The following is a 26396-nucleotide window of genomic DNA, read 5'->3' on the forward strand; positions in this document are numbered from 1 at the left end:
CATGAAGTTTTTTTAAACTAGTGGCAAATTTCTGACCTCTCAGGTTAAGAAATTTCACCAAATTCAGAGACCAGAGAGAAAGTATAGAGGATAGGGTGTTTGCTTTGCATGCAACTGACCCAGATTCAATCCCTGGCATCCTATATGGTCCCCTGAGGCTGTCAGGAGTGATTTCTGAGTGTAAAGCCAGAAGTAACCCCTGAGCATCACTAGGTATGACCCCAAAACAAACAAGAAAGAGAGAGAAGGGAAGAAGGGAGAGAGGGAGGAGAAATGTCACCAAACTCCAAACCAAACCCCACCCACCCAAGCCATCACCATGACTCCCATGGGTTCCTGCAGGAGCCCCCAACCAGCAGTCTTTCTGCTTCCAGGTGGATGGCAAATGTCTTGTTTGGTTTTTGTTTTGAGCCATTCCCAGTGGGAGTGTTCAAGGGACTACTCTTAGCACTGTGTCTGGGGACCATACAGGGAACCCAGGGATCAAAGCCATATCTCCCACATACAAGTATGCACTCCACTCCTTTGAGCTATTTCCCCAGCTTTGGCGGCTAATTTTGTTTGTTTATTTTGTGGAGGGAGAAGAGTCTGGCCACACCTGGCAATGCTCAAGGCTTATTTCTGGCTATGTGCTCAGTGGACCATCTGCGGTGCTGGGAATCGAGCCCAAGTTAACCATGTGCAAGGCAAGAATCTTACCTACTTTACTATCTCTCTGGCCCCGCAGCTGTGTAATTTTTATACAGCAGGTATCTTCTTAAAATAGAAATCAGGGGCTAGAGCAATAGCACAGCGGGTAGGGCGTTTGCCTTGCATGCGGCCGACCCGGGTTCAACTGCCAGGATCCCATGTGGTCCCCAGAGCATCGCCAGGAGTGATTCCTGAGTGCAAAGCCAGGAGTAATCCCTGAGCATCGCTGGGTGTGACCCAAAAAGAAAAAAAAACACAGAAATCAGATCTTGTATTCCTAATCAAAACCTTCCAGTGGCATCCTATAATACTAAGAAAAAAAAACAGAGGCTGGGGCTAGAGAGATAATATAGCGGGTAGGCTGCTTGCCTTCCATACAGTCAACTCATGTTCCACCCTGGCATCCCATATGATCCCCTAAACTCCACCAGGAGTAATTCTGAGTGCAGAGCCAGGAGTAAGCACTGTACATCAGGGGGTGTGGCCAAAATAACCAAAACCATGAAGAACTTGTAGGAGATTCCTGCCTCTTCCTATGACCTGTCCTCCCATAGTTCTCAAGAGGTGTTCTGCAATTTCTTAATCATCTGAAAATTTTGATGCCCACATTTTTGTACTTGGAGTCCTGTCTGCCTGGAATGATAAGTTCTCTGACCTATTCCAAACACTGCTCAAATCTTTGCTCAAATATCACCTGTTCAGAAAAGCTACTTAAAACACAACCCTAATTACTCTACCTAAAACATTACTCCCATGAAACCCATCTTTGTAAACATCACAACTGACATGTTTTAGAATAAAAGGCATATTTCCCTTTCGCAAAATGAAACATGGGAGAGAAATACTTCACAAGTTGCTCAGCATGGCATTAAATAATATATAAATACACATCTGTTTTCAAATCATGTTATAGATTCGTTTCCTTTGGAGCTACACAAAAAACAGTTCCATGTTGTTCCAGATACTAACGGGGAACCATGAGATACCAGGGATGTATGCCAGTGTGCAAAGCATGTGCTCCAGCCTCTGAGCCACTTGCGAGCATGCTTGGGGCTCTGCTCAGGGCTTGACACTACAGTGCTCTGATCAACACATGCTGCCAGAGAGATCATGAAGGGTCAGCAGCATCAAGGATACCCCTGTACTGTCTCTCAATCCTGATTTATGACTTTGAGAATATTTAAGAGAATGAAGTAATAGTACAGTGGGCAGGGTATTTGCCTTGTACATGGCCAACCTGGGTTCAATCCCTGGCATCCCATATGGTCCTCTGAGCCAGCTAGGCGTGATCCCTGAGCACAGAGCCAGAAGTGATTCCTCAGTACTACTGGGTAGGACCCTCTCCGACCCAAGGGGGAAAAAAAAGTTTGGGGGCCAGAGTGAAAGCAAAGTAAATGGGTAGGGCATTTTGCCTTACACATGGCCTATCCAGATTCAACCCCTGGCAATGAATATGGTCCCCCAAGCATGCCAGAAGTGATTCCTGAGCACAGAGCCAGGAAAAAGCCCTAAGCACCACCAGATGTGTGTGTGTGTGGGGGGGGGGGGGGGGAGTTAAAAAGAATATCTGAAGGTAGACTTTTTGGCTGACCCAGGTTCAATTCCTCCACCTCTCTCGGAGAGCCCAGCAAGCTACCGAGAGTATCTCGCCACCATGGTAAGGCCTGGCAAGCTACCTGTTGACGTATTCGATATGCCAAAAACAGTGACAAGTCTCACAATTTATTGTGAGACGTTACACTGGTGCCCGCTTGAGCAAATCGATGAACAACGGGAGGACAGTGCTACAGTGCTACAGACTTTTTGGTGAAATTTTATTTTTCATGAAACACAATGCTAAATAAGTCAACAGTGAGGGGGTAAGTACAGCTGGGTGGTATAGCCCTAAAAATTTAAAAAAAAAAAAAACACTGAGAAGCTGGAGAGATAGTATAGCAGATAGTATGCTTGCCTTGCACACAGCCTATCTACACAGGATTTGACCCCACAAGCCCCAGCAGGAGTGGCCTCTGCATGTAGAGTTAGGAGTAAGCTCTGAGCAGTGCCAGATATTTGGGAGGGGGGATGGGGAGTAAAGAGTGATACTTCTTAAACCATTTAAACATCTGAAAATCTGTTTTGTCCTATGGCTATTTCTCTTTTCTTTAGTCTATTCTTAAGTAAAATACAAGTAGGGGCAGAAAACAATTTTAATAAAGCACACAACAGCAACCACCTCTTTCCTAGGACTATTAAGATCACTCACGTTCCCACACTACAATGGAGAGTCAAAGGACTCAGTCTATGGTTGCCTTGCTGTTTTATATCTTCGTACCCCCCACCCCAATCTTTTTAGGTGCCAACAGGAATCCTAGTTCAGTATTGTAAATCTCTCTCACGTGACCTACCTACTCGTCTTCACCCATAGATTTTTGCCCCAACTATGCCTTCTATACTTGACCCAGTACATACCACACTAAATCTTGCCGCAGGCTGACCCCTGCTAGGACTGTACCAACCTGCTCTCCCACTTTCTTAGTCAAAGTTTCTAATCCACAATAGCCTCTAGTAGTTAACCTGAATTTGAACTAGGTTTATTTGTTATACTAAACAATAAACAGCCAGTTAGTTCAGGTACACTTTCATTCTAGAAAGCCCACTAAATGTTTATGGCTTGCCCTCAAAGTTATGAGGTCAAAGATAATAATCTATCTCATTTATATCCCACATACATTACTATTACGTTTGGGGGAAAATGCATAGAATACCTTTGACTAGCAGATAAATCCTAAGAGAAAGGCTAAACCAGTCAGAATTCAGTAACAGCAGGTCCTCTTGGGAACTACAGGTATAAACATCATCCCCCAAGCACCACCAGAAGCAATCCCAAGCACAGATTCAGGGTAGACCCCAGCACCAAAATTCCCATCAAAATACTGAAGACTTTAGGGCTAGAAACTAGCTCAGGCTCAAGCATACATTCAATTTTCAGCATCAGGCACTACAGATGGTACCTCCCTCAGGAGGGAAATAAAAGCATTCTTTCAAACCTATTTGAATTGCTTGATATTGCTAAATATTAAGCAAAACAGAAAATATAAAGGGAAAAACACTTCATCAAAAAAATTTTATGGTCAAAGTAAATCAAGCCTTAGAACAATTCTCACCCAGAATTTACTAAACTCCACAGAGAAAAAGATGTATTAGAAGAATGTCTTCTTCATTTAATGAAGACTAGAGCTTATCACTTCATAAACATACCCAGTACACATGAATCTAGAAACAAACATTAGTTCAAGAATCACAGCAAAAACCTGGGAATCACAGCACAAGTTTGTTTTAACTCTTAAATATACCTTTATCATTAAGTAACTTTACAGTTATCCATAACTATTATAGACCTTCATGATCTGACACTGAGAACTGCAAAATCTGAACTTCAATTCAATTCACAATAGTTCTTCTGTCCAGAATTTCATCACATGGCCCCAGCACTTTTTCTCTCTTTTTCTGTTTTTTTTTTTTTCTTTTTTTTGGTTTTTGGACCATGCCTAGTGGTGCTCAGGGATCACTCCTGGTGGGGCTCAGGGGACATATGGGGGAATGGGAATCGAACTTGGGTCAGTCACATGCAGAAATACTGTACTATCACTTGGCCCTTCCCTACCCACACTGATGCCCATCCCAGTTCTTTTTTTTTCCCCCCTAATTTTTTATTTTATTGAATTACCATGAGAGAGAGCCCCAGTTGGTTTTTAAGTAACACCCTGAGCAGGAGAGTAAAACTTTCCACAAATCATGTGAGTGATCCAGAGATGATTGTGACACCGTGTCATGATTACACACGTAGACAATCACCTCCTGAAAGAAAGACTTCTGAAGTGAAACTAGGCTCAAAAACGCAGCAATGCCAACTCAGTGTCACTGCTGTTTACTAAATAGGTGTCAGATGTGAAATTAAATCCGGGATACAGCTGCATAGGGCATTTGCTCGGCTGACGCAGTTCCATCTGTGCATCTCATATGGTCCCCTGGGTACCACCAAAAGTAATTTTTGAGTGCAGAGTCAGGAGTGACCCTGAGCATCACTAGGTGTGACCCAAAAAGACAAAATAAAAAATACATACATATATATATAATAGGTCAAACACTTCCTTCCTACGCACATTAGCAACTCTGAGTTCTCTAACACTTTCCCCAGACGTTAGAGCCTTTTTAAGTGCTGTCTCATACCTACACTTTTTTTTTCCCAAAGGCTAAAAGATGCAGTGATGAGTGAAAGGGGAAATCTTCAGAGACACTGGGGCTATTTTTAAATTAGGAATCTAAAGTGAATCATTTGAAGCAATGCTAAGATAGGGCTTAGACCCACTATGACGACACATGTATCACAGGCCTAAAAATCCAAGGCCACAATCACTATACTTGGTAAACATATCAATAGTATGTGGTTCTCTTCGGGCAATATGCAACCTTAACAATTCCATCATCTACAGTCCTTTGATAGCCTCAAAAACACCTGGAATCTTAGAGACAAAGTCACATGAGCAAGGATGGCAACTATCATCCTAAAAAAACTATACCAAGGCAAGACTCAAGCAAAACAAACTTTGAGGTGCAATCTGTCAGTAAGGCAGAAATAAAGTATACAGCCTAGGGTCAGAGAGACCAACAGGGTTAAAGCCCTTGCTTTGCATGCCACTGACTGGGGTTCAATCCCAAGCACCATGTATGGTCCCCCAAATCCATCCAAGAATAAGTCCTGAGCATAACTCGGTGTGCTTAAAAACCAAAAAAATCAAAACAAATCTGGAGGCATTTAGTAAGGATGTTTTGTTATTTTTAGTGACCATACAGAACCCAGAGAGGCCTTATACACAGGAATTATGTATTCTACTACTGAACAACATCACTAGATTTGGGGGAAATTGGTTAAGTGTTTTGGGAGGCGGCATGTAGGCCATACCCAGCACTGCTCAAGATTTACTCCTGGATCTGTGCACAAGCACAAATCCTGGCAGGGTTCAGGATGCCATATGTGGTGCCGGCTGAACTTGTGAGACAAATGCCTTATCCACTGTACTATCTATCTGGATCCCAGCTCTAGATTTCTAAGGGGAAAAATTATACCGACCAGCCATACCAAATAAGAAAATTAATTTTATGATACAGAAGAGGCATTTTTAAATGATCCAAATTAACTATTTTAATTGCAAATCAATCCTTGACTCCTAAAAAGCTTCAGTTTCCTTTCTAAATTATCAGACTGGAATACACAACTTTAGAGAGGAAGAATGACCTCAAGTCATTTCACATGTTATAAACTTAACCACTATAGAATCCCTCTGGCCCTTTGAAAACTTAAGTATTTTAGGACAAAATGCCTAAGAACAAGCAGGAGGTCTTCACTACAAGAGAAACCACTTATAATAGGACATACGTAAAAATATTCAGAATGTAGTGCTGGTATAGGAAATACATCAAGGACCAGAGAGATAGTACAGCAGATAGGGCATTTTCCCTTGCAAACAGCAACCTGGGGTCAATTCCTGGCATCCCATATAGTACCCCAAGCACCGCCAGGAGTAATTCCTGAGTGCAGAGCCAGGAGTAGCCCCTGAGCACTGCCAGGTGGGAGGAGGAGGGAGGGAAGGAGGGAGTGCAGAGCCAGGAATAGCCCCTGAGCACTGCCAGGTGTGGGCCAAAAAGCAAACAAAACAAAAAAAATAGCTAGGTTGAGGGCAGTGGGCTAAATTATCTGAGTTCCTGAGAAGCAAGAGATAGCTAAGGTGGGCCCGGGGGTGTGTCTCAATAACAGAAAGCATGCTTCACATATAAAAGGTTTTAGGTATACTTCTCAGCATCACAGAAATAAAGAGTGCCAGGGAAAGCATACAGGAGGTATGTATGCACAAGCATGTACTCAACATCAGTTGGCATGCACCACCCCCAGCACCAACTGGTATAATCCTGACGGTCCCCAACCACCACCAGCTGAGGACTTGGTGGCCCTTGACACTGCAGAGTCCAAATAGTACTGCCCCCTCACATGCACTGCCTTGAGCCAGCAAGCCCAGTTGGAGACGTATCATCAGCACAGGCCTCTGAACTGCCTCTGCACACTTCTTTGGAGGTACAAATGAATTAAAAAGAAAATAAGTACTTCTGATCTGTAGAGTATACCTACATTTTCCAATTATTTCCATTATCTATCTCTTCAAATTCAGCTTATGTTCTACTGTCCCCTCGTGACAACCTAAGGGAGCAGGATACATTAAATGCCAGCCCACGATACAGATACACTCTGAATCCAGGTCTTGTGGCATTGACTAGGAGAAAGATAGTGAGCTTGTTTACAATGAGAAATTAGCTCTCATAGCTCAGAACATTCTGATGATGCAAAAAGACATGAATGACACAGCGCATGTTCAAAAGACCCAATAATTTCCTCTTCATTCAAAACATTAGCAAGACAGTTTCTAGAATTATGACTTCTTGTCCCATAAGTCACCCAACTGATCAAAATGCACACATTCATTACATAAGAATTTTTTTTCTTTTTTACACAAGAATTTTATGTGGGCTTTTGTTTTGGTTTTTGGATCACACCCAGACATGCCCAGGGGCTACTCCCAGCTCTGTGCTTAGGTCAGAGGTGAGGGTCCCTTCTGGTGTTGCTCAGGAGACCATGCAGTGCCAGGCACTGAACTCCAACCTCCAGCATGCAAATTGAGTGCTCAACCTGTTTTCTCTCCAGCCCTATTTTGGCAATTCTTAAGACAGAATAAGCCAGTTAAAGGGGTCAGAGATACAACACAGGGGTAAGACATTTGCCTTGCATGCAGCTGCCCTGGATTGATCCCTGGTTTGATCGCTGGTTCCAAATATGGTCCCTGACACCTGCCAGAAGTGATCCCTCAGCACATAACCAGGATGTGGCCCAGCGGGGAAAAAAAAATTAACATGAAGAGGAAATGAAAATATGCATAAGCTGAACTAAATGTTCTGCTCATGTCATTCAATGTCACAGTTATCTGAAGTAACCATGACACTGAGTGATACTAATCATGATATGATCCCTAACCCCTGCCAGGAATAATCCCTGAGCACAGCAGAGCCAGGAGTAAACCCTGAACACGGCAAAATATCTGGCCCAAAAACCAAAACAAACAAAAGAAATTAATTCATAAAAAATTTATAGGATAGATTTAGTTCTATCAAAATAAACAGAAACCATCTACTGTGAACCTGTTAACACTTTCTCCCGGATAAAGGCCCCACCCATCCTGGGCTATATGTATAGTCCAGGACAGGAGATTCTGAGATCATATGAGATGGACATCACTGCGAGAAAACACACAGATTTTATTCTAGAAAGTTTTACAAATTATAAGCAAGTTATGCTTTGCTTCACCAAAAAAACCAGGTGACCCATAACAGAAACATGCAGAGGCTAGATCCTTACTGTAAAGATATGTAATAATCTTACTATAAACACACAAATACATACTCTATAGTAACTATTAAGAAATCTCTAAAATTAAAAAAAAATCACCAAACTAGAAAGTTGAATTATTGTCTATTTATCTGTTATATTTGTAACAGATTTATTCATTTTAAAAAATAGAATTTTTTTAAAATCATTTTACCTGGGAGAAGTTTTCACTTTAGAGTTCATGTTTTTAAAAAATCTTTTCAGAAAATTTGACAGTTGAAAATCAGTTTCAACTATAAATTATTTGAAAGAAATCACTCCCTATCCAGTACCAGAAGCACTAAGATTCCAAAGCAGTTGTTAAACATAATTCCATTTCAGAACCCAGCTAGCCAACTGCACTTTCCAATTAGAAAGAAAAAAAATACTATTATTTTCCATTTCATATTTGGGTTTAACATTCTTAAGAACTTAGAAAGAAAAGGTCCCAAGTTCAGTTTGACAGTGAAACAATAGTCAGCACTGAACTTTATAATAAATGACCAAAGTGCATAAGTTACTTCTTTAAAGAGGAAGTATGTGAATCATTTTTGTTTTTTTTGTTTTGTTTTGTTTTAGGACCATACCTGGTAGTGCTCAGGGTTTACTCCTGGCTCTAAGTTCAGGGATCACTCTTGAGGGTCAGGGAACAATATGGGGTGCTAGACAACAAACCCAGGTCTGCCAGGTGCAAGCAGGCATCCAAACCCCTGTAGTATCTACCCCCAATAGTATGTGAATTATATAAATACTGAGATCTTATATCTCAATAAAGTGCTTTATTGGGGGGCCACACTCAGAAAAGTGCTCAAGGAGTACTCCCGGCCTTGCTCAGGGTGAGCCTCGTACCAAGGCCAACCCACGGTACTACCTCTCCAGTCCTGAAAAATGGTTTTTGTTTTTTGTTTTGTGGGGGCCAACAACAGTACAGTGGGTAGGGCACTTGACTTGCACACAGCCAATCCCCAGCACCATATATAATCCTTGGAGCTCCAACAAGGTGATCCCTAAGTGTAGAGCCAGGAGTAAGTCCTAAGCATCACCAAGTGTGGCCCCAAAATTAAACAAAAAATTGTTGATAACAGGGGCTAACATGACAGGGGTTAAGGTGCTTACCTTACACAATGACCACATGCAGTCCCCCTAGCACCACCAGGAGTGATATCTGAGCTCAGTGCCAGAAGTAACCCCTAGGCACTAAAAGGTGGAAAACAAAAAGCACTGGAGCACTGTCGTCCCATGTTGGTTTACTCGAGATGGCACCAGTAACGTCTCCATTGTGAGATTTGTTGTTACTGTTTTTGGCATATCGAACACCACGGGGAGTTTGCCAGGCTCTGCCGTGCAAGCAGGATACTTTTCATAGCTTGTCGGGCTCTCCGAGAGGGAAGGAGGAACTGAACCCAGGTCAGCCACATGCAAGGCAAACGCTCTACCCGCTGTGCTATACCAAGGTTGGTGATAAAATTAAGTATAAACCCTAAGAACACTATATACATTGGTACATCTTAGAGGGTAATTTATTTAAAGCTTTAAAAATTAAAAAGAATTTAAGAATCTGTTCTAGAGATTTATCTGTACATTATCTGGGTTCAAGGATTAAAAAATGGATCAGGAAGCTGGAAAAATAATATACCAGGTAAGGCAGCAGATGCAGTTTCAATCCCCAGCACCCTACATGGTACCTTGAGCACCACCAGGGTTAAGTAATCCCTGAGTGCATTGCTGGATGTGGCTCAAAAAAAATTTAGTAAGGCCAAGGATGAGTGAGGCTCAGCGGTAAAGAACTTGCTTTGCACATGTGAGGCCCTGAATTTAATTCCCAGTATTACATATTCCCCCAAGCACTGCCAGGAGTGATCCCAAGCACCCACGCTGGCAGAAGAACCCAGCACAATCAAGTATAGTCCCCCAACAAAAATGTAATCAAGGGGCTGGAGCGATAGCACAGCGGGTAGAGCGTTTGCCTTGTATGCAGCAGACCCAGGTTCGATTCCCAGCATCCCAAATGGTTCCCCAGCACCGCCAGGAGTAATTCCTGAGTGCAGAGCCAGGAGTAACCCCTGAGCATCGCCAGGTGTGACCCAAAAAGCAAAAAAAAAAAAAAGTAATCAAGTGATAATAAAATAATTTTTAATTTAAAACTATTATCTACACAGTTTAAAAATACAAAGAAGGGGCAGGGAGATAGTATAGGGGTGGGGCACTTACCTTGCACACTGTTAACTTGGGTTTGATCCTCAGAACCACCAAGAATAATCCCTGAGCACAGAACCACAAGTAAGTCCTGGGCCCAAAAGTAAACAAACATACAGCAAAAAATTACAGGAATGAATTGAAAAAAAATATATGCTTGAAATGTTTAAGAAACCAGGGCTATGGAGGGTAGCTCAGGGGCAGAGCACTTGCTTTAGATGAGTGAAATCCTGAATTCAATCTTCAACCAGGACCACACAAGGAGTGACCCCCAATCGCTGCCAGATATGCCCCCCACCAAAAAAAAGTAAACTTCAGGGCTAGGGCAAAAACGCTCAAGTGGTACAGCATATGTCCAATATGTGAAAGGAACTAAGATCAATCCCAACAATGCCAAGTGCAGCCCCAGTGGTCCCTGAACATCAATGGGTCCAAGAAGCACTTGACACTGACCACCAGATAGCAGGCCACAGGACCAGAACAAACATCACTGGGAGTGGTCCAGGGGCAATCAATTCCACTGGATGTGGGCCCTATATATTTCACAGTATATATATATATATATATATATATATATATATATATATATACACACACAGAGAGAAAATATCTGGAAGGGGCCAGAGAGACAGTTCAATAGGTCTAAGTGTATGCTTCGCATGCAGGAGCCCTAGGTTTAATCCCCAATAAATAAACATTGCTGTCTGCATTCCCTGAGCACTGAGCAAGGAGTATGCCCCAACCACAAGGTGTGGTCCAAAAACAAAAATATACAGAAGAATAGTTAGGAAATGGACACTACTCTTCTTAAAGTATGAATGTGATTACAATGGGTATGAATTTTTATTACTATTTGTATTTAAATAAGGGGCTGGAGCACAGCGGGTAGGGCGTTTGCCTTACAAGCGGCCAACATGGCCGACCCGAGTTCAATTCCTCCACCCCTCTCGGAGAGCCCGGCAAGCTACCGAGAGTATTGGATATGCCAGACACAGTAACAACAAAGTCTCCAATGGAGACGTTACTGGGCCCGCTCGAGCAAATCGACGATCAACGGGAGGGCCTTTACCTTTACCTTTATTTAAATAAGGGAGCATAAAATGAGGTCCCCAAAACCATGCCCCTAGACTCCACACCAGGCTGATTTCACTCGGGGCACCCCAGAGGTGGGTGAGTGAGAGCCCTTCCCACCCAAGGGACCCAGCCCTGGCAGCCATCCTCCACTACCCAAACACCGCCACACTCCAGGCTGCTTTCCACACACTCGGGCCGAGCCTCATATATGAGTGACCACGCGGCTGCTTTCGCATCCACAGCCACGTGACACATCATAAGACACTCCCTACCCATTTTCCATAATTACCACGCCATATTTGATGGGGTTCAGACAGTACGCAACAAATCATAGAGGGATATATATATATGTATATATATATGCGCCTCTCGGAGAGCCCAGCAAGCTACTGAAAGTATCCCACCCATATGGCAGAGCATGGCAAGCTCCCCGTGGCGTATTCGATATGCCAAAAACAGTAACAATAACGGATCTCATTCCCCTGACCCTGAAAGAGCCTCCAATATGGTAGCGTTGGGAAAGATGAGTAAGAAGAGGCTGCTAAAATCTCAGGGCTGGGGCAAATGGAGACGTTACTGGTGCCCACTCAAGTAAATCAGTGAACAATGGTATGACAGTGATACAATGATTTAAATAAATCAGGCTCTCAAGTAGTCTTTATTTTATTATTTTATTCTTTTCTGCAGTGCTAAAGATCGAACCCATACATGCAATGCCTCATACATGCAAGGCAAGCACTCTGCCACTGAGTCGATCTGTCTTTCTGGTGGTGTTCAATGGTTCCAATCTAATCAGTCTTTCTTTCTTTGCGAAGTAAATCCAAAGGACTCCTACTCTTGGAGGGTTGGAGAGCTAGGACAGAGACTGAGGTAAGAACCTTACATATAGCTGACTCTGGTTCCATACCTGGAGCTACAATGTTCCAAACAAGTGAACCATTGGGAGCAGTTCCCAGACACATAGTTGGGAGCAGACCCCAAGTACAACCTGATACCTGGGCATGACCCAAATACTAAACCAAAAAAAATGCTCTTAAAATTGTTTCAAACAGCTACAAGCAACAGCTTCAAATATGACTTACCTGAGTTAAAAAACATCTGCCTCCATCTGCTACAGAACACTCAAAGAGAATTTTTTTAAATATAAAGGAAATGGAAACAATTCAATAATCCTCATCATTGAAGCAGCAAAAGTGCTCACCATTTTCCATGCTTTCCAGTTTCTGAGTCTTTGCTTCATGCAATTTCCTGCCTGAAATCCGCTTAGCTACTTATCACATGTCCAAATCCTGCCAATCCTTCAAAACACAGGTTAAACACCTACTCTACACCAAATCTTCTCTAATGCCCTTGGTCAAGCTAATGCTCTTTCTTGAACCACAGCACCATCCTCTCTGGCACTATGCTCTTTCTAGTACTCAATAGTGTACTGTCTTATTCCCATGAGTGAGAAAGTTCTTCAGGGGCACAATAATTGCCTTGGTTATTTTGTACAGTCTTTTGATAAAGAAATTAAACCAGTATTTCACTAAAGCATATAATAAAAAGAAAATGATAAAAACTTTAAAAGTGTTAAGTTTTTTTTCATATTTTTATTTTAAGGGAGTGGCAGTGCTGGCAACTGAAGTCCATGTCTCACATATGCAAGGCAGATGTTCTACCATGTACATTCCTGACCCTGAATTTATTTTAATTAAGCAAAGTTAACATACGAGAGAGTTTCAAAAGGAAGATCTCTTTCCACCCATTTTCCCCAGTGCCCTAGGAAATGCCTCCTTAAAAAGCAATCAACTGGGCTGGAGAGATAGCTGGTTGGGCATTTGCCTTGTACGTGGCCAACCCAGGTTCAATCCCCAGCATCCCATATGGTCCCCCAAGCGAGTCACAAGTAACCCTTGAGCACCACTGGTGTTCTACCCCCCCCCAAAAAAAAATTGGGGCTGAGAGACAGTACAGAGAGTAAGGTGCTTGCTTTGCATCCTGCCAACCTGATTCAATCCATATGGTCGCCCCAGCCAGCCAGGAGGGATCCCTGGATAGAGAAACAGGAGTACAGCTGACGGTGGCTCAAATACAAAACAAAACAACACAAAAAAAACCCTACAAGCAATCATTATGACCACAGGATTTTAAGAAATACTCAAGACTTAATAGAATTCATAACTTCAGGTCTAAATTGACCCAGCAGCTTATAAATGACATAAAAATAAATTTATAATTACTTATAAATTAAAATTACAATTGTATGAAGCCCACATTGTACTTGTGTGGTAAGGAAGATAAAATATGACAACCAAAAGAAGGAAAAGTAAACTATGTCTGTAACTTGCAAAACTAAAACCATCCTGGGTCACGGCAGCGATGTGCATGCTTTGCATGAGGCCAACTCAGATTGGATCCCAGACATTCCATAAGGTCCCCCTGACCCTGCCAGGAGTGACCCCTAAAACAGAAATAGGAGTAAGCCCTGAGCCCGCCAGATGTGGGTCCCTCCCTGGGGAAAATAAAAACTAAAGTCATCCTGCACTGTGAGAAAAGTCAGCATTCAAGACAATTACAAAATTATTATAAGCATACAAACAATGCAAATAATTAAATTTTTTAATGAAGGATTATTGAAGAAGATTGGAGAGCTAATACAGCAGATAAGGTACCTCTTGTCACATATGGTCCCCTCATCCCTACCAGGACCGATCCCTGAGCATAGAGCCAACAGTAAGCCCTGAGCACAGTGTGGCCCCAAAACAAAACAAAAAATGACTGAAGAGTTCCACAGAGACTCTAAGCTTCTCAGTAAGCCTGAAAAAGTGTTAAGCCTCTACAAATAAAACATTAAAGAGGAATGTATATACTTGTAAAGCTAGATTTCATTTTGGGAGAAAGGAGGCAAGCCAGCAGTGCTCATAACTAACGCTAGCACGGTGCTGGGGGCAAAAGTTGCCTTATACACAGCTGACCCAGGCACAATTCCTGGCACAATTGGGACCCTGAGCCCCATCAGAAGTGAACAGAGCTGGGAGTAAGGCCTGAAAACTACAAGGTGTGCCCCCCCACCTCTAAAAAGGTTGAGAGGAACTCAAACCAAAAGGCAGTCCATCAATCTTGTTAGAAAAATTTTACCTAGCAATAGGGCTTGCCTTATACATGGCCAACCCAGATTCAATCCCCCGCATCCCTATGGTCCCCTAGGCACCACCAAAAGTAATTTCTCAGTGCACAACCAAAAGTGACCTCTGACCATTGCCAAGTGTGGTCCCTCGGAAATAATTCTTTACCTAGCAATAAAAATTTAAAGCCATCACTAACATGTTTTAACCGGGGGGGGGGGGGGGGGGGGAAGGAAGGGGGGCAGGCAGGCAGAGCAGAGTTGTAGTACAGAAGGTATGGTTCTTGCCATGCACACAGCCAACCCAGGTTCGATCCCCACATCCCATAAAGTTCCCTGAGCGCTGCCAGGAGCAATCCCTGAGTGCAGAGCCAGGAATAAGCCCTGAGTACTGCCAGGTGCGGTCAAAAATCAAAATCAGGAGCTGGAGCAATAGCACAGCGGGCAGGGCGTTTGCCTTGAATGCGGCTGACCCAAGTTCGATTCCCAGCATCCCATATGGTCCCCAGAGCACCACCAGGAGTGATTCCTGAGTACAAAGCCAGGAGTGAACCCTGAGCATCGCCAGGTGTGACCCAAAAAGGAAAAAAAAAAAAAAATCAAAAAAAAATTTAGTAAAAATTCTATAATGAATACTGAACCGAATATAGTACTCTTATAAAGTAATGAAGGACAAATTAATTAACAAATCTGTTGAAATTGCATTATCCATTAGGATTTAGAGTGCAGACTGCAATACTGATTCATTGCTTCTCTCAAAGTAAGAGAATCTCTGATTTTTGACTTCGCATATAACTATCTCCACAGAAGATTAATACATTCCAGCTTCCCTTGTAGCTATTTGGGTCCTTGTGACTTGATTCTAATTTAAAAAGAACAGAAACGTGTGCGCACAACTTCTGAAAGTATCTTCACAGAGCAGGGATGTGGCCAGCTTTCATCCTTTCCTCCTTTCCTCCTTACAGATGAGAATGAAGAACTGGAGAATTTAGTTTTGACTAAAAGGGGGTCTCTATTAAGCACATACTAGGGATATGGACTGCCCATGATTCACATGAAATAAAGGATAGTTCTCTCCTGTTCAAGCCATAGTTAATTTTGGGTTTCTGCCACGCAGTACTACCTAAATCCTACTTAAATTTAAGCAAAACTATATAAAGAATACTACACATACTGAGTGGTACCTCATCAAATATTGTGGTTTTGTTTTTGTTTCATGGGCCACACCTACGAATACTCAGGGGTTACTCCTGGCTCTGCACTCAGGAATCACTCCCAGGCGGATCTGAGGGACCACATGAGATGTGAGACAGTCACATGCAAAGCAAACACCCACCCACTGTACTATCTTTCCAGCCTGTATCATCACACAATTTCTAACATATATTCTAAACAGTAAAAATAAACACTGATTTTATTAATCAAATAACTAAGTAGCTCTAAAATGCTTTTCTATACTATGTCCATTATACTGAAAGATATTATTTTAAAAAGTTGATTAAGAAATCAGTTTCCAAGACCAGAGAGAGTACAGCAAGAAGGGTGCTTGCACTGCACAAGGCAGACTGGGGAGTTCAATCTCCATCACCACACACAGTCCCACAAGCACTGCCAGCTGGGGGTGATCCCTAAGCAAAGAACCAGAAGTAAGCCCTGATTACTGCTAGGTATGGTCCATAAAACAAAAACAAAAGCTAGGACCAGAGCAATAGTAGAGTGGGTTGGGCACTTGCCTTGCATGCAGCAGAGCTGAGTTAAATGCCCAGCACCACACAGGGTCCCGGATCCCCTCCAGGTTTAATACCAGAACAGTCAGGTGTAAGCCACGAGTACCACCGGGTATTTGATCCCCCGTCCCCCACCCTGCCCAGAAAAAAAAAATTCAGCTTCCTGAATGTCTTGAGTTCAACACACTAAGGGAAATTACCATAGACCTCAATAATACAAAACAACATAATTCATTCAATGAACAAATAAATACCTACTGAATTCTTCACAAGCTTTGCAAGGAATACCACAGTAACGAAAATAGGCAAGGTCTGTGCCATCCAATAGTTTACAAGACAGCAATGTTACTGAAGTTGCAGAATATGAGCACAATACCGAGATACTTGTTTCTAAAACCTCTAAGTTTATTATTCCCCCTTCTGTTGTCATAGTCTTATTTCTGACACAGCATGCTATGAATAGGCCTTAGCTAAACTATTCCTCAAAGACTACACTCCTATAAGCAAAATTAGCATCAGCATATTACCAAACTGCCACACCAGATATCACAATGCTGGGACACTTTTCCAAATGGCAACTCTGCTGTATCATCTGGCATGTTAGCCTTAATTTCATCTTCAAGAGTAAGCCAATCTATAAAATTGAAAACTACTGTGCAGTAACCCCGAGGTCCCAGGGACTGTTCTAAAAGAGGCCAGAGCGACAGTACTATAGGTAGGGCATTCTGCCTTGCATGCAGCCAATCCAGGTTCAAACCCCGGCATCCCATATGATCCAAGCACCACCAGGAGTAATTCCTAAGTGCAGAGCCAGGAGTAACCACTGAGCATCATCTGGTGTTACCCAAAATAACTAAAAAAAAAAAAACCCAGAGGGCCAGAGAGATAGTAGAGCATGTAAGGCACTTGCCTTAGGCAAGGTTTACCTGGCTTCAATCCGCACAACCACATATGGTCCTCCCAAACCCTACCAAGAGTGTTCCCTGAGTTCAGAGCTAGGAGTAAACCCTGTACACCACCAGGTGTGAGATCCCAACCCACACCCCCAAAAAAGAGTCAAGGATATGGTTCAAGAAGTAGAAAGTATTTGGGATGTATAAAAACCTAAATTCCAATCATGAACAAAGCATTTCTCCCTACAACCCACCCGGTATCATCAGGTGTGAGGTGTGGTCCCAACAACTTTTTTTTTTAAGGCAGAAAGTAGGGTGGTTACACAAAGAGCCAAATCCATATTTCAGTTGTTCCTCACAGATCATAGACTGATCTTACTGGAGAGTTGAAGCTGGACCAAAATAATTCAAGCTCTCTCTCTCCCTACACCTTCTTGAACCTAAAAGAAGAGCAAACAATAATCTACTGGGTCAGAGTCCAAAATACAGACTGATCCTTGTATATAAATATGAAGACTAGGTGTCAGAGAAACAGCACAAGAGTGAAAAGTGATTAACCTGTATACAGTGACCCCTAGCACCAATTCTCCACTAGTCTGGAGGAAGTCCTAAGCACAGTCCGGTGTTGGTTAACCCAGAGCCAAATATACACAGATACAGATATACAGAGCAAGGAGAGATTAAAAGTTCCACATACGTGAAGGTTTCCTACCTTATACTTGTTCATTTCCCTCACATGTACTCTCCAAGACTAATGTTTGGATCTTCTGTAAAGTGGTCAGTCAATGGGATTAAGGAGAAATGAAGATTTCCTATTTAGATTTTAAACTTAAGCAATACACTCCAAACCCTATCTACTAAAAAACTTTGCATTGGTTTTCTAGCCAAATATCCAATTAAGAACCCCTTCAGGGGCCAGGAGATAGCAGAGCAGTTAAGACACATGCCTAGCATGCGTCAAACCCAATTTCGAGTCCTGGTACTACATGGTCCTGAGTACCACCAGGTACCGCCCTGGAGGTCCCAGCACGACTAGGGTGGGCACAGGTATTCCATCACCATAGAGCCCAAGCAGTAGTGCATCTTCAGAAACAATGGCCCAACTAATAAGAATTGCTGGTGGGCCCTCTGGACCACCTGAGCATTGCTTGGGAGACCCCCATAATAATAATACTTTGAATTTTCTACTTACATAGTTTTATTTACACACATCTCATTCAGGAACATTACAGTGATAAGAACCACAAACAACTAAAAAAGAACATCCCTGTGAGCACTTTGCCTGGGTGTGAGATCATGGCAAACTGATGCATGATCACAGCAAATACCTCAATCAAGCAGATGTGAGATCCCTGATCATCACAGTATTAAAAGAGAGGTTGGTGAGGACCAAGCCATAGTACAGCAGAAAGGGCACCTGCCTTGCACACAGCTAACTCAGGGCTAACCCCAGGATCCTATATGGTTCCCTGAGCCCACGATGAATGATCCCTGAGCGCAGAGACAGGAGTCAGCCCTGAGCACCAGAGATTGGGAAATACCGGTTAAAATTCTTCTTTAAGTGCTGTCCCCAAACAAGTTTTCCAAGGAAAACAGAGTTGTGAAAAGATGGCCTATATAAACATATTTCAGTGATGCTTAATGTATGTTTTACATTTGTACAGCATTGGAACTGGGACAGGTCTTTCAGTTTAATTGGCAGCAATTTTTTTTTCATTCTGGAAAGTACATTTTACAATGGTAACAATAGTGCCTCTTCAGATAAACTCAATGTAATACGCATTCAAAATATTTACTGGAGCCAGGGAGTTTCAAATGTTTACAGGGCATGCACTGTATTGCTGGAGTCCTGGGTTCAAGCCTTTGGTAAAGTATCAAATGGTTCCTTCAAGAAACGCCAGGAGTATCCCTCCAGTACCACACTCGAAGTAGCCCCCAGGACCCCAGAGTATGACCCAGAAGAAGAAAAAAAAAAAAACAGAAAAACAGAATTCATGGAGCCAGAGTCATAGTACAGCGGGTAGAGCATTTGCCTTGTACATGACCAGCCAGAGCCCAATCCCCAGAACCCCTTAAGGTCCCCAGAGTCTGTCAAGAGTAAGCCCTTAGGACCATGTATATGGCCCAAAAACAAAACAGCAGGGACACACACACACACATTAAAAAAAATTTCATTTACTTACATGTGTAGTCATACTTACAACGGTAAAATTAAAGAAAAACTCCCTGGAGGCTGGAGTCATAGTACAGCAAGTAGGACACTTGCCTTGCATAGAGCAGACCCGGGTTCAATCCCCAGCATCTCTGAGCCCCGCCAGGAGTAATTCCTAAATTCAGAGTCAGGAGTACGCCCATAGCACCACCAGGTGTGTCGGAAAGGAAAAAAAAGAAAAGGAAAGGGAAAGGGAAAGGCTGACTCTGCCTTCAAGGGATTTTAAGTCAAATACAAAGAATTTGCATTAATGCTAAAATGCAAAAGCAAACAATAAACTGTCACTGTCCTCCCGTTGTTCATCGATTTGCTCGAGCAGGCCCAGTAACGTCTCCATTTTGAGACTTGTTGTTACTGTGTTTGGCATATTAAATACGTCACAGGGAGCTTGCCAGGCTTTTCCGTGCGGGCGAGATACTCTCAGTAGCTTGCCCGGCTCTCCGAGAGGGGCGGAGGAATCGAACCCGGCTCGGCTGGGCTGGCTGCTCACAAGGCAAACGCCCTACCACTGTGCTATCGCTCCAGCCCAAATAAATGAAAAGATAAGAGTGGGAAGGTTAAAGAATGGGAGAAAGGTAATTAGATGGTAACAAATGAGTTGACAAAAAACACAAGGCAATGTGGCAATGTGCCCTAAACACTAAACACAGTTTTCATTTAAATTAACGAAAATATATTGGATCTGATTGATGTCAGAACAACTTGAAGGTAAAAAAAAAAACCTCAAATATATATACATATATATAAAATACACATATCAATAATCACAGAGGGAGTCCTTGAATTATATGACATCACTCTCCTCTAATAAAACTACCCTCCAGTTAAAGAAAAGCACTGCTTAATACTGAATATAAAAGGACTTTTTTTTTTAAGTTTTTGGGTCACACCCAAAAACTCAGAAATACTCAGGGATCACTTCTGGCTCTGCACTCAGTAATTATTCCTGGTGGTGCTTAGGGGACCATATGGGATGCCAGGGATTGAGCCCTGGTTAGCCATGTGCAAGGTAAGCACCTTATCCACCATACTATCTCTCTGGCCCCTAGAAGGATATTTTAATCTTCTGGATGCTCTTTTGAACCCCAGTGTTAATTTAAAATACACGGCAAGAGCGATAGTACATCTGGTAGGGAGCTTGCCTCACACAAAACAGACCCACGAACAATCCCCAGCACTCTGTACAGTACCCTTAGCCCCGCCAGGAATGATCCCTGAGCACAGAGCCAGGAGTAAGCCCTGAGCATCAGGTGGAGCCAAAACTTAATAATAATTTTACAAATTCTGACATTCCTCACTTTATGAGGTACAGCTTGTCAACAGAGAGTACAATGTATAAGGCACTTGTCCTGTTTTTGGCCAACTTAAGGTTCAATCCCAGCACCACATATGGTCCTCTGTGATCTGCAAGAATCAACCCCTGAACAGAGTTGCCGGGGATTGGAAAATAAAAGAGGTAAAAGCTTACCTCCCTTTTCTTTGTAAGGAGGCTGAACTGTTTGACTTGATTCTAATAATATGGTAAAGTGGAGTCTGAGTCTGGATCTTAAAACACGGATTATGGCTTTGTCTTGTTAGGTTCCTCATTCTAATGTCTCATTTTGCAGAAAGTCAAATCTCAAGCCATGAGATCATTCTAGAAACCAAATAGAGAGGCCTAAGTGATAAACAATGGGCTCCCTGCAGCGGTTTTTCTGCCCAAAGTGAAGAGCATGAGCAATCTGCTAGTAATCTCCAGCCCCCGTCAAGATTTCAGGTGATACAACCCTGACATCTTGACTGAAGACCTCTGAGCCACAGGGCTGGACAGAGAGTACAATGAGTAAGGCACCTGCCTTGCACACATCACATTTGATTGCTGGAGCACTGCCTGGAATAATTCTTGAGTCCAGAGCCAGGAGTAGTAACCCCTGAGCATCTCCAGGTGTGACACAAATATAGAGAGAAACTCTAAGCCAGAAAAAATGCAGGTATATCATTTCCAAACTACCAACTATACAAAACAATGAAATAAATCTACTATACTACTAAGTTTGAGGGTAATTTATTATGTAGCAACAAATACCAAATACAATTCCATGATATCTTGTGTCTCTAAAATACAATTTCCTGGGGAACAGGAATACAGGCTGGAATATAAATTTCACATGCAGGAGGCCCAGATTCTAGTCTTGACCCTTCACAGTGCCCGGGGGGGGGGGGGGGGGGGGGGGGCGGGGGGAATCCTGAGTACTCAGCCAGTAATAGTCCACAACTGCTGATGTGGCCCAAAACCCAAAATAAATGAAAAATAAGTTTATCTATTAATGTGTATACTAATAGCTAGTACATAGGGCAACTTACAAACTTACAAAAAACTTCTCTTCATCTCTGCATGCTATAAGGCTAAATTCAATAAATTTCAAAGTTGACTTTGTTGTTGTCTATCACATTACTGGCTGAAAGGTTCTTACCAGTACTTACAAAATACTGACAGCAGTTGTCCAAAAATAAAATAACTAAACACTGAATAAAAGCTTAACTACTGAAATAAAAATGGCATAACTCTGGATTCAGGTAAAAATACATGCATACACAAATATAGAGAGATGTGACTGATATGATCGAGAGAAGTAAAAGAGGGTGGGGGTGAAAAAAACAAGTGAAATAAGAGATAACATTTGCAATCATCAAAAATATCCAGGGAGGCGCTGGAGCGATAGCACAGAGGGTAGGGCGTTTGCCTTGCACGCAGTCAATCCGGGTTTAATTCCCAGCATCCCGTATGGTCCCCTGAACACCGCCAGAAGTAATTCCTGAGTGCAGAGCCAGAAGTAATCCCTGTGCATCGCCAGGTATGCCCCAAAAGGCAATATATATACCAGGGAGGGGGCTGGAACGATAGCACAGTGGGTAGGGTATTTGCCTTGCACACGGCTGACCCGGGTCCAATTCCCAGCATCCCATATGGTCCCCTGAGCACCGCCAAGGGTAATTCCTGAATGCATGAGCCAGGAGTAACCCCTGTGCATCGCCGGGTATGACAAAAAAAAAAGTGTATATATATATATATATATACACACACATATATATATATATATCCAGGGAGAATCAGAAAGATAGCATAGCAGGTAGGGCACTTGCCTTGCATAGAGCTGAGCTTGATCCCAGCACCCTGTAGAGCCCCTAGGTCCTTCCAGGAGAGATTCCTGAACAGAGCCAGGATTAAGTCCTGAGTACTGCCATGTGCAATGATTTTTTTTTTTTAAGTGCAGCAGGCAGAGTGCTTACCTTGCATACAGTCAACATGGGTTCAATTCCCATACCTAATATGAACACCAAAACCCAAAACTGAAGTGATTCCTGAGGGCAGAATCAGTGTAGCCCAAAAACAAACCAAAAAAGTACATATCACTATGATCTTTATCACTATCAAGTGTAGCCCAAAAACAAACCAAAAAAGTACATATATATTATTATTTTGAGACTTCATTATTGAAGATTTAAAAAAAAAGACAAACCACTTGTGTAAGAATTTAACAAATTGGAGTCTGGAGCAATAGCACAGCGGTTAAGGGCGTTTGTCTTGCATGTGGCCGACCCGGGTTCAATTCCCAGCATCCTATATGGTCCCCCGAGTACCATCAGGAGTAATTCCTGAGTGCATGAGCCAGGAGTAACCCCTGTGCATTGCCAGGTGTGACCCAAAAAGAAAAAAAAAATAGAATTTAACAAACTACTAGTTCCATAAGGTCATGAAATATTCTGTGAGACAAAAATTAAAATCAGTGCCAGAGTGATAGTGGAGATAGGTAGGGTTCCTGCCCTCCATGCAACAGACAAGGTTCAATATCCTCACCAGGAGAGATCCCTAAGTACAGAACCACCAGTAAGCCCTTCCCACCACAAAGTGTGGCCCAAAGAAAATATTAATAATAAAAAAGAATGACTCTCAGGGGACACAGACACAGTACAGTGGGTAACGTGCTTGCCTTGAATGCAGTCAACCTGGGTTCAATCCCTGGCATCCTATCTGGTCCCCCAAGCACCGCCAGGAGTAATTACTAACTGAAGAACCAGGAATAAGCCCTGAGCACTGCCAGGTGTGCCCCCTCAACCTTCCCACCCAAATAAAAAAGTATCTACTTGTAAGACATTTATTTTGTAAATTTTATTTTGTTTGCCTTGCGTGTGGCCAACTTGGCCGACCCAAGTTCGATTCCTCCGACCCTCTCAGAGAGCCGGCAAGCTACCAAGTATCTCGCCTGCACAGCAAAGCCTGGCAAGCTCCCCGTAACATATTCAATATGCCAAACACAGTAACAAGTGTCACAATGGAGACGTTACTGGGCCTGCTTGAGCAAATCAATGAACAACGGGAGGATAGTGATAATGACAGTGACAGTTTTGTTTGGACACTCCTGGCAGGTTCAGGATTGAATCTGGGATGGCAGCGTTCAAGACAAACACCCTACCCACAACATCTCTGAGGCACTAATATAATTATAAATTTATTTGACTTCAGAACCCTAAGATGTTTGCAACATTAGTAGATATTGGATGCAGAAATATGGAATATGCTGACATTATTCAAGACAAGTGGGTAGATTCATAGGAAACAAAAGGAAAACAAAACAAAGGTGGTATGAAATGATCTCCAAAAAAGATATACTTGAGTAGCAGTTATGACTATACTGAGTTTCTTGAAAGAGTATCTATTTTTTGTTTGTTTTGTTTTTGCTTTCTAGTCTGGGGCAGCATTCAGAAATGCTCAGCGGTAACTCCGGCTCTGCACTCAGGAATCAATCCTGGTAGTGCTTTGGGGACCATATGGGATACTGGGGATCAAACCCAGTGGATGTTCCAGTCACCTGAAGGAATATTTTCTGCTAGATAAGCTATCAAAAGCAACAACAGCTGCATCAGATGTCAGTAAAAATAAAGATGGAGAAAATATGATAGGATGTAACAGAAGAAAAGAAACTCCCTCTTCTTAGGCCTTGGTTCAGAATGCCTCCAGTAACCTCAGTTTCTCTTGTGTGCCTCCAAGAGAACTGGCTTGATGAGATAAGGTCACATCCAGAAGGTTGGTAGGACGCTTAAGAGGTGTTAAGTTCTAAACCTTTCTTTAACCAAACCAACAGTGATAAGGAATAGTAACAGATATTCTTTGGTTTTTTTTTTTTTTTTTGGTCACACTCGGTGATGCTCAGGGGTTACTCCTGGCTCTGCTCTCAGGAATTACTCCTGGCAGTGCTCAGGGGACTATAGGAGATGCTGGGAATCGAACCCGGGGTCAGCCGCATGCAAGGCAAACGCCCTACCCACTGTGCTATCACTCCAGCCCCTAACAGATATTCTTTGGATAATATTAATATACGATAGAAAGTTCCAGGCTAGTGAGAGTACAGCATCAAGTAGGGCATCTGCCTTGCACACAGCCTACCGAGTTCAATCCCTGGCACCCCATAACGCTTCCAGAGCCCTGCCAGGAGTGATTCCTAGGGAGTGATTTCTAAGTGCAGAGCCAGGAGTAAGGGCTGAACAAGCCTGGTATGGCCCAAACACAAACAAAAAGAGATAAAGTCTTTATCTGGGACCCACAGAAAACAAAGGATTCAAGAGACTTACTGTACTGGGCCAAAAGATAACACAAAGGGGTAAGGCCCTTAAATTTCTTGTGGCCAAAACAGGTTTGATGCCCAGCACCACATATAGTTCAGGACCCCACCAGGAGAGATCCCTGAGTGTGGCCCAAAATAAAAATAAAATAAATACTTGCCTTGCATGTGGCTGACCCAAATTAAATCCTGACACCACAGATGGTCACCTAAGCAGGTACGAGTGACCTCTAAGCACAGATCTAGACCCCTGAGGACCTGAGTGGGGTGTCTCCTAAAAAAGAGTTCTTATCCGAGAAGTGGAAGCCTCTTAAAGACATAAAGAAACCAGCACCAGGTTGTTTCCACTCAGGAAGCCCCAGAGGGGGGCAGGTGAGAGCCCTCCCCGCCCCAAGGGACCCAGTCCTGGCAGCCGACCTCCACTACCCAACCAACGTCATGCTCCAGGTCACTTTCCGGACCGTGTGGCCAAGCGACAAATTATGGGACACTTCCTACCCATTGTTCATAATTACCACACCATTTTTGATGGAGTTCAGACAGTAGGCAACAGATCACAGAGAGAAACATATATATATATGCCTCTCGGAGCGCCTGGCAAACTACCGAGAGTATCCCGCCTGCACGGGCAGAGCCTGACAAGCTACCCGTGTCGTATTTGATATGCCAAAACCAGTAACTATAACGGGTCTCATTCCCCCGACCCTGAAAGAGCCTCCAATTGTTGAGAAAGACGAGTAAGGAGAGGCTGCTAAAATCTCAGGGCTGGGACAAATAGGGATGTTACTGGCGCCCGCTCAAGTAAATTGAGGAACAACGGGATGACAGTGATACCGTGATACAGGTGGTCCAGTCTTGCTATTTAATGCCTTAAGTAATAAGAGCATTTCTTCAATAAAAATTTTAAGGTATAATATTACTGTCCAACTTGAAAAGGCTTATGTGGTGGCCCTGGATCCACAAAGCAGGATTGCAGGCAGACTTCACATACAGTGATCTACCCTTTCAGTTATTTTGGAGGGACCTACTTGGCAGTGATCAGAGCTATTCCTAAATAACTGCTCTGAGTCATTCCAGAAACCTTGTGGTATTGAGGATAAAACCGGGTTTGGTCACAAGCAAGACAAGCTTCTTAACACCAATCTCTTGACCCTTGACTCTCAAATAAGGCAAAGGGAGGAAAGAAAAGTGGGAAGACAGAACACTGACTTAGGATTCAATTAGGCACATCCAATTAAATTCACCAGAATGGTGTTTTCACTCATTAAGCACCTCTTTAAATCAATAACCAAATGGACATACACTTCACTAGTGTAGCCAGGTCCTGTCCAAGGAAGGAATGGTTTCCAGAGTACCCCCAGGCAGCTTCTCTGAATTTACGCAAGTCTATACATGTCCACATTCTCACCTGTTCACACACCCTGGAACTGTATTTGCCCCACATG

The sequence above is a fragment of the Sorex fumeus genome, unplaced genomic scaffold (genome assembly GCF_029834395.1).
Source record: "Sorex fumeus unplaced genomic scaffold, SorFum_2.1 ptg000054l, whole genome shotgun sequence".
Taxonomy (NCBI): Eukaryota; Metazoa; Chordata; class Mammalia; order Eulipotyphla; family Soricidae; genus Sorex; species Sorex fumeus.